Here is an 8666-nt window from a genome sequence, read left to right as displayed (position 1 = left end):
TTCCCAGGAACTTTTCATCCATAGTTCCTTCATCTTTATCAACTATCTGGATATTCCATAATGAGGACATATTATGATGATTTCATCTTGCCAATATGTGAATCATGCACCTTTCCAAAGGTAGACACCCCTTTTTCTTTGATCATGGTCATGAGGTAGAGCATTTATCCATGCAACTATATGATGACATGACTTATTCCATCAAATATATACATACCTCTTTTCTCCTTTTGGTCATTAGACTTCCTTTAGCAGCTTCCTTTTCTTATTTGGAGGTACTTCAACCATCTTGACATGTTGCACTCCTTTGTCATCATACCATCATCCTTCTAAACAATGTATCCCACACAGGGTGGTGAATGATTAGAGAGACACTTGCTTCTTCCAAGTAGAGGTGGACCTTCTAATGAAGATTCCAATGGAGGATCTAGATTATCCTCATCTGGCAAATGCTCCTTTCTCATGATGATGATGTATGATGAATTCCTTCTATCATGCTAGATGACTTTCTTTCAACCATATGTACTATATATGCTTTCAATGAGGTTACCAAGAGCTACTTCCTTTATATGATAACTGCTACATCCATGTAGACTTCTACTTCAGCTATTCTTTCAAGCTTCTCTAATGATGTCATGAGCTCTTGCTTCAACAGTATGCTTCTAGTATGATGCCATCTTCTACTAAGATGCACCTAGTGATAATGCTCTCATCTTGATGCTTCTCAACTTGACTACCATGGTGGAGGTCTTTTCACCTCCTACTTCTCCTTGCTATGCATTGGAGAAACCCTAATAGTGAAGATCTATCCCTTTGGATTTCTTCTCATCAAGTTCTTCCACTTCTTCGGTGATATGAGCTTCATTTCTTTCTTTCCTTTTGTTGTCCTTCTTGAATTTCGGACAATCTCTCTTGTAATTCCCATATTCTTGACATCCATAACATTGGATCTTCGACATATCCTTTTTCTTTTTTTTTCTAAGGACCAATTTTCCAAACTTTCCTTTTCTCATAGCCATGGCAGCAAATGCTTGAACTTGTTCACCTGGTTCAACATCGCTCTTTGCTTTTAACCTAGTTTCTTCAATCTTAGATAATGACCAAAGTTCACCGAATGGTGTTGCTTCCTTCTTTCCATAGACACTTGATATGAAGCGCCCCATTCATCAAGTAGTGCATTGAACACAATGGTGGTCATCTCTTTATCAGACATTATTTCTTCCAACTCTTGTAGTTGATCTCTTATTTCTTATACCCTCATGAAGTATGAGGCTATTCCTTCTTCCTTTGATATCTACATCTTGTATAGGTCGGTTCTTAAAGATATGACTTCTCCAATGGTGCTTACGGAGAATAATTCTACAAACTTCTCGTAGTAGATTTCTTTTGATGTTTCCAACTTTGCAACATAAGGTATGAGGGGATCCTTGATGGATTCTATAAGGATCCTTTGAGCCCTTATTTCCCCTTTCATATACTTGGCTAGAGCTTGAGCTTCTTCCTTTGGAGGTTTAGTGATTGAACCCTTAACATGTCCAACAACTTCATTTTCTATGAGGATCAAATCTGTCCTCTTCTTCCATGCAAGAAAGTTTGATGACCCAACCAATTTGTTGCTCTCCTTGCAAAATGAAGTCATTTTAACAGATTCAGACATATATATAAAGATACTTACTTGTGAAGATACTCCTTGATGACAATATCTTCAACTTGATGCCTTCTTGATTTTGATGATGATGTTGATAATAGAAGATGTCTTCTTGATGAAGATGTCTTCCTTCAAAAGTGATCCTTGGCTCAAAGAGAGGGAGATCACCTTGATTCTTGATAATGATGACAATGCCTCTTCTTGCTTCCTCGGATGATAGTGTAGAGTGAGGTGGCCTTCCCAAGGTACTTCAAATGTAGTGGATGTCGGGTCCTTGAGGTCTTCTTTCCTTTGAAGATTGTAAGCTTCCCAAGAATGCTTTAATTGAGAAACCCTTTCTTTGAATGAGCTAGGGTTTTGAGGTCTTCTTTGATGCTCCTTAATTTGTTCGGCCCTTAGGTATCCCTTCTTGATGATTCGATGTCCTCTTTGATGTCTTGACCTTTCTTGATACTCCTTTTGATGATCCTTCTTCAAGCTGCCTTTCCTTGTCTTGTCACCTTAGCTCTAATACCATGTTGAGAAATCTAGAGGCAACAACATTAGGTGATTTCTCTTACTTTGATAACTGCTTGTGATGTATTTTTACTTAACTTGATTAGCTTCTTCCTTTTCTTAATTATATTTAATGTTCTTTTCATCAAACAACTACCAAACCATAAAGAACAGTAAGACAAGAGGACACAAGATATAGGAGATCAGGGAGGCCAAAACCCCTCCAACTGAGAGGAAAAGCCACAGGAACTCTTCTCTTCTTAAAGACATTCAATTGATGGATTCCAAAACCTATGACCCTTGACCAAGGCCCCTCCAAGACCAATTCAAACCTTTCTTTGATGAGTGTTCCTTCCAGCAAATTCATCCCTAGCAACTTCTGCAATTTTGATCCCCAACAACTTCTGCAAATTCTTCTGCCTCTTTGACATCCCAACAGATTCTTCTACAACTTCGACCCAACAATTTCTTCTAGAACTTCGACCCAATAGTTTCTTTCAGGAACTTCAACCCAGCAATTTCTTCTGGAACTTCGACCCAATAGTTTCTTCCCAGCACTTTCACTTGCCCAGTAATTGTAGAAACCCTAACACAAGGGAGAGAGAGAGGCCTAAAAACTTTGATATTGCTCTTCTTCTTTTTCGTCATTTTCGAGCTTCTATCTTGAGGAGATCGAACTTGCTTGAGTCTATCTCCAAATGAGGTTGAATTCATTATTATAAATAGGATTTTGAGGGGTACGAATTGCTATCTTTCGGCCGACTTGTCCCTTTATGTAGGCTGACTTGTTGCTACTTCTTTGACAAGGTCTTGGAGGGTCTTTGACTCTTTTTTTTTACTCAAATAAATTTTCTTTACAATATGTAACATGCCCAAAAGGGTCTTTCATACATGACAATGACTCAATTGACTTGTAGACTCAATGACAAGCCCTAGAAGCACTCAATGGCTACTTGACCTAAAAATAAATTTCCCTTGAGCATGAAAACCATGCCTCAACAATAATAAATTTATTTTTCCCATTACATCAAAGACATAAAATCATGATTACATATGTCATTATGAAGACCATACCTAGTTACATATTTCAACATCAAGAAGCTAAAGAAGGAAAAGTTTGCGAAGTCCAAGAAGAAAGATATGTCCAAGGTTCAATGCTTTAAGTGCAATGAATATGGACACTTTAAGAGGGACTGTCCAAACCAACAGAACAACAAATAAAGGAAAGAAGTGAGGCTCATGTAGCTGAGGAAATGGGAGAACTTGAGAAGAAGCCGAAGAAAGAAGATTTCAAAGATCTCTACTATTGAAGAAGGCATCCTCTCTATCAGGTTCCTTGTGAAGTTGGTCTTTCCTTTAGGATAGTATGCATTGTTGTTTACTCTAGAAAAGTTTTGATATGACATCCTAGAGAAGAAGCATGTGATAATAGCATACTTTCTACTTGGTTAAGTTGCTTTGTAGAAATCATCTAGTCTTTAAAGATAGGTAGATAGACCATTTTGCATATTGTTCATCCAGGCATTATCTAACATTATGTTAGGGGCAGTCATCCTACTAAGGTGGATTGTCATGATCCTGTAAGAACCATCATTTTGGAAGGTTCTTGGAAGAAGCATTATGACAAGGTTAGTATACATTCCATATAGTATGGAAACAATACTTTTAAAGGGATGAAGGAATGCAATGGGTCAAGTTGCAGGCTCATTATGAGACATATAGCTAGATGATGGAATAAGAAGCATAGGAATGCATATTGAAAGTAACTCTTGGATAAGATTCATATGTACAGAATCTTGTAAATGTTTTGTATGATGTGATGTTTAAAAGGGAAGAATTTGACTTACTCAAGGATAAATAAAGAATTAAGACTTTCTCTAGATTATGTAGAATAATGATTAACATCTAGTATAATCTCCAGAAGAAAAGTTCTAACTTGGTAATCAAGTTCGATCCTTGGGCACTCTAATGCATGAAGGAAGATTCATATGGAGATGGACCATGAGGATGTTGATTGGACGAGAAGGTCATCATGATGAGGCAGGTCTAATTTTATATTACTTTTGGTTATCTGGTTAACATATTATTTTTCTACCTAGAAGGATATTGCAGGAATATATGAAGAATTTTGAGGCAAGCTCAACATAGGATACCTGGCAATTATAAAGTCAAGATATATTCATCTTGGGATTGAAAGGTAGCAGTGCAAGAAGATAACCTGAAGGTCAACAACGGAGATCACTTTCATGCAAAAGCTATGATCAACTTGAAGTTTGGAAAGGATCAATATAATTCTTTCATCTATGATGACAAGATGAAAGTGATGAGAAAGAGAGATGACCTAGATCCTGTCACAAGATTGAAGAGTGAAGATGGCTCCATGATACCTCAGAAGGAAGCAATCTCGATACAAGAGATGCGAAGAAAAGAGGGAGCCATGTAGCTATGAAGAACAAGTAGTTGATACTCTTATAAAGACAAGCTATAAGGCTTCTGTTGCTGGCTTCCAAAAATTGAAAGAAAGTTTGGAATCTCCTCTGGTTTTCAGAGGGAGCAAAGTCTCCTTGAATGGGAGCAAGGATCTATTCTCTAATCAAAAATAGAATAGGAATATCCTCTCTGGTTGAGAGGGAGTGATGTTGGACATCACATGTGCATTCTCTTCTTCATATGTCATACACTTGACCAGGACTAATAGTCGTAAGTCTAAGTGAAGGTCATGGAGAAAGAATGGTGGAGGATTGGATAAGCATCTGTGGTTTCCTTGAGGATAAAGAATCCAAGAAAGGAAAGGTATCGACACTCTTTGAGGATAGGATAGGTATCCAAGATAAGAGTGGTCGAAGAGGACCGATATTCTTTGAGGATTCAAGAATGGAAATCCAAGATAAGAATAGTCCTAAAAGGACATACCTTGTGAACATTCGGATGGGGTATGTGCCTTGTAGAGGTAGTGCGGTATCACACGTAAAGCCTCCCAGCATAATGCTCTCGAATAAAGTTGAGCTTGTCTAGTTAGGCCTCAAAGACAGTGTTGGTCATAATGATGATGCTTACAGTTGGCTTATCAATCTGACTCTTCTTATGAGAACTCTTCAGTTTGAGAATGATGTTGTATTAGTTGTACAATTATGAATACCTCCCTAGTTAAGAGGGAGTGTTGGAAATGTAACTAGTTTTGGTCTTCATAATTGTTGTTATACTCATTTCAATATGTATCTTATGTAACAAACAAAAGAAGAAAAGAAAAAGTTATTATTTTAAAGCATGGGTTTCATGCTCTTTATTGATGGTCTTCTAGGTAAAATCATGTTCTTCATGCTTCTAGGGTTTGTTAGGTCATAGGATATATTGTCATGAGTCAAGAGAGTCAACATCATGTTTATAAGACCCTTCCGGGAAAAATATATCTTGTAAAAGAATTTATTTTGAGTCTAGAAGGTCTTGGAAACCTCCAAAGTACAAGTCGGCCCTGGCAAGTGTTGATTTTGGGTAGCATCAGATGTGCTCTAGCCATGAAATTTGGTGGAGAGGTTGGGGCACATGCGATCTCCAATACCCAGAAAGGGTTTGGGCAGATTTTAAACAGATCAGGAGATATTAAAATAATTAATATTTTTAATGGAGTCCCTAAGTCTAAACTTAGGGAAAATAAAATATTAATGTGTATTAATATGAATCTGTGTGAGAGTGATCCAAAAGACATGGATCAAGCCAGATCTAATCTTAGCCGTTGATTAGGGACTTAATCTTGGCCGTTGAGATGTCAACAGGAAAAGTATAAGAGGGGGCTTGAGGGTCACTTGGAGAAGACACACCAAAGTGATCAATCATTCTATTCGTTAGAGCGAGGTTTGCTAAGAGAGATAGAATCAGTGATCAGGAGAGTAGATGAGGGGCATTGAGTACAAAGAGACAGAGAAGCAGCGATAATGTCGGGATAGAAGCAGAGCAGATAGAGAGAGAGACGCAAGAGTAGCCAGTGCTCACGTAGGGCCACGGAAAGGCAGTTGTGTTGCGCAGAGCACCAGAGGGGCTAGCGTAGCTGACGCAGAGGCTCAGAGAGCTGACGCAGGGCCTCCTGGGGCTGACGCAGGCCAAGATAGGCTGACGCAGTGCCAGCGCTGGGCTAGGAGAGGCTGACGCAGTCCAGATTGGGCAGACGCTGGGGTTTCTGGGGCAGATTGGTGTTGAGTAGCTTCCAGAAGGATTATCCGGGTTTCAGCCAGTAGATTTGTCAGAAACCGAGAGGTATTACTGCTAAGGAAATTCTCTGTTGGGTAGGCTAGTTTCGGCACCCAGATTGTACTCTGATATTGCTTAATAAGAAAACCCTCAGATAGTTGCACCAGTTTTCCCACATTGGGTTTTTCCAGGGACATTAGTCCAAAAATAATGGTGTCATGTGGTGTGTTTGTTCTTGTTTCTTTTAGTTGCTGATCTGTAATATGTTGAGCATGCACTAGTGTTTATTTTCAGTATTTACATTGTAAATAACTTGTTAAGGAAGATAACAAGTAGGTAGGAATAAATCAGATAAAGTGCATGGAGGGTTTCTAACTAAGTAAACTTAGAAACTTCAACATGGTATCGGAGCGTGATTGCAGATCATAGGAGGACTAAAAGACATCAGCCGAGCGGAGCAATAGCGGCAGAAAACAGTTGTCCCGAGGTGACAGAAGTTGTTTCTAGCAACACAGAAGCCAAGGAGTGTGACGCAGAGCCAGCCAGGGCCACGCAGAGGAAGTTGGGAGTTGCGCAGAGCACCAGAGAGGCCAGCGTTACTGGCGCAAAGGGCCAAAGGGCTGACGTAGACCCATATGGGGTGACGCAGAACCAACGTGAGGGAGAGAGGGCTGATGCAGTTCACAGAGAGGTAGTTGCTAGGGTCTAGAAGGCTGCAGGAATATTGCAGAGTGGAGTTGGTAAGGTACTGTAGTTAGAACAATACCCGACAGAGCAGGGCTAGACGAGTTGTTACCGAGGGTTTCTAGTTGAGGAACCCGGATCAGAAGTGCAGTTGCACAAGTCGATCAGAGTAGGGGGCATCTCGACAAGCGGCAGAAGGATTTCCAAGAGGGAAATCAGGACTCAGAGGGAGTCTAGAAGAGAACTTCCAGACGGGAAGTAGAGACTCAAAGGAGTCGAACAGAGAACTTCCAGGAGGGAAGTAGAGGAGCATCATGGCACTACACGGGGTAAGAGACCAGGATAGACTGGACGGAGCATCGAACTTCGCAGTCTGGAAGGCTAGAATCTTATCAGTGCTTGATAGGAATCGTGTCAAGAACTTCGCCTTGAAGGTAATAGCTGTCCCAGTCGACCCCAATGATAATGATAGGTACGAAGAGGCGATGGCGAGGGCCAAGTGCATTATCCTTGACGGGGTCAAGGATCATGTGGTACCACATATAGCGGAGACGCAAACGGCATTTGAGATGTGGGAGGCTCTCAAGAAGCTGTACCAGCATACTTCTACGCAGAGAAGAATGCTGCTCGAGAACTAGATGAGGTCGTATCAGATGAAGAAGGGTCAATCAATTGACACCTTCCTCGGAGGACTAAATGAGATCCGAGACCAGTTGACTGCTATAGGAGCGACACCAAATCAGGAGCTTATGGTGAGGACAACCCTGAATGCTGTCTTAGAAGATTGGGAAGTATTTGTCCAGAGTATCCTGGGCAAAGGGACTCTCCCACCTTGGGACGAGATGTGGGCAGCTCTTCGCCAAGAAGAGATCAGACGGCAGTCGAAGACAAGTAGCAGCAGCAAAGGGATCAAGGTCAAGCAGGAGGAGGAGGATGTGGCCCTAGCATCTGAGGGAAAGCAGGAAAAGCAGAAGAAGAAAGATCTCTCCAAGATCAAGTGCTTCCACTGTGGGGAGCTGGGTCACTATGCGACCCAGTGTCCAAGGAAGAAGAGTAAGGGAGAGTCTTCCGAGACTAAGGCAGTGCCAGCACGGGCAGAGAAGGAAGTTTTGACAAACGATGATTGTGCCATGAGTGCACACGCGCCACTTGAGTGGAAGTGGGGAGACATCGAGCTATAGTCAGATGGACTACAGGCGATGAGGGGTAGGATCCTTGAGGTACCTAGCCTCTTGGATTAGACCTTGTTACGGGAGCCCCGACGAGGAGTAGCAGGACAAGCTGAGTGGGTAGAGATGGATGCGGATGGAGCGGCAGAGAGAGCTACAGTGCAGGAATCCGGAGACAGCGCAGAGCTAGCAGGCTGCAGCAATGCAAGAGGCACAGGAGTGTTGCACCAGTGCAGGAAGGCACAAAGAGGTGTGCAACAATGCGAGATGCAGGGAGTTGTTGCAGCAATGCAGAGGTTAGAGAGAGGGAGCACTTATCAGCGACAGAGGGAGCTTCAGCATCAATGGGTGTTTCTAGCCCAAGAGTGAGGTCAGTTGGGAGATCAGTTACTTACTTCTCAGTAACTGAGTTGCAATGCAGCAGTGGCCAGCACGATGCAGCATGATGAGAGGAGGTGCAGTGCAAATGCAGTGCTGGGAGAAAG

This window comes from Pinus tabuliformis, chromosome 2_2 (assembly GCF_031772625.1).
Source record: "Pinus tabuliformis cultivar Carrire ecotype Pingquan chromosome 2_2, CPIR1, whole genome shotgun sequence".
Taxonomy (NCBI): Eukaryota; Viridiplantae; Streptophyta; class Pinopsida; order Pinales; family Pinaceae; genus Pinus; species Pinus tabuliformis.
This window is presented reverse-complemented; position numbering follows the sequence as displayed.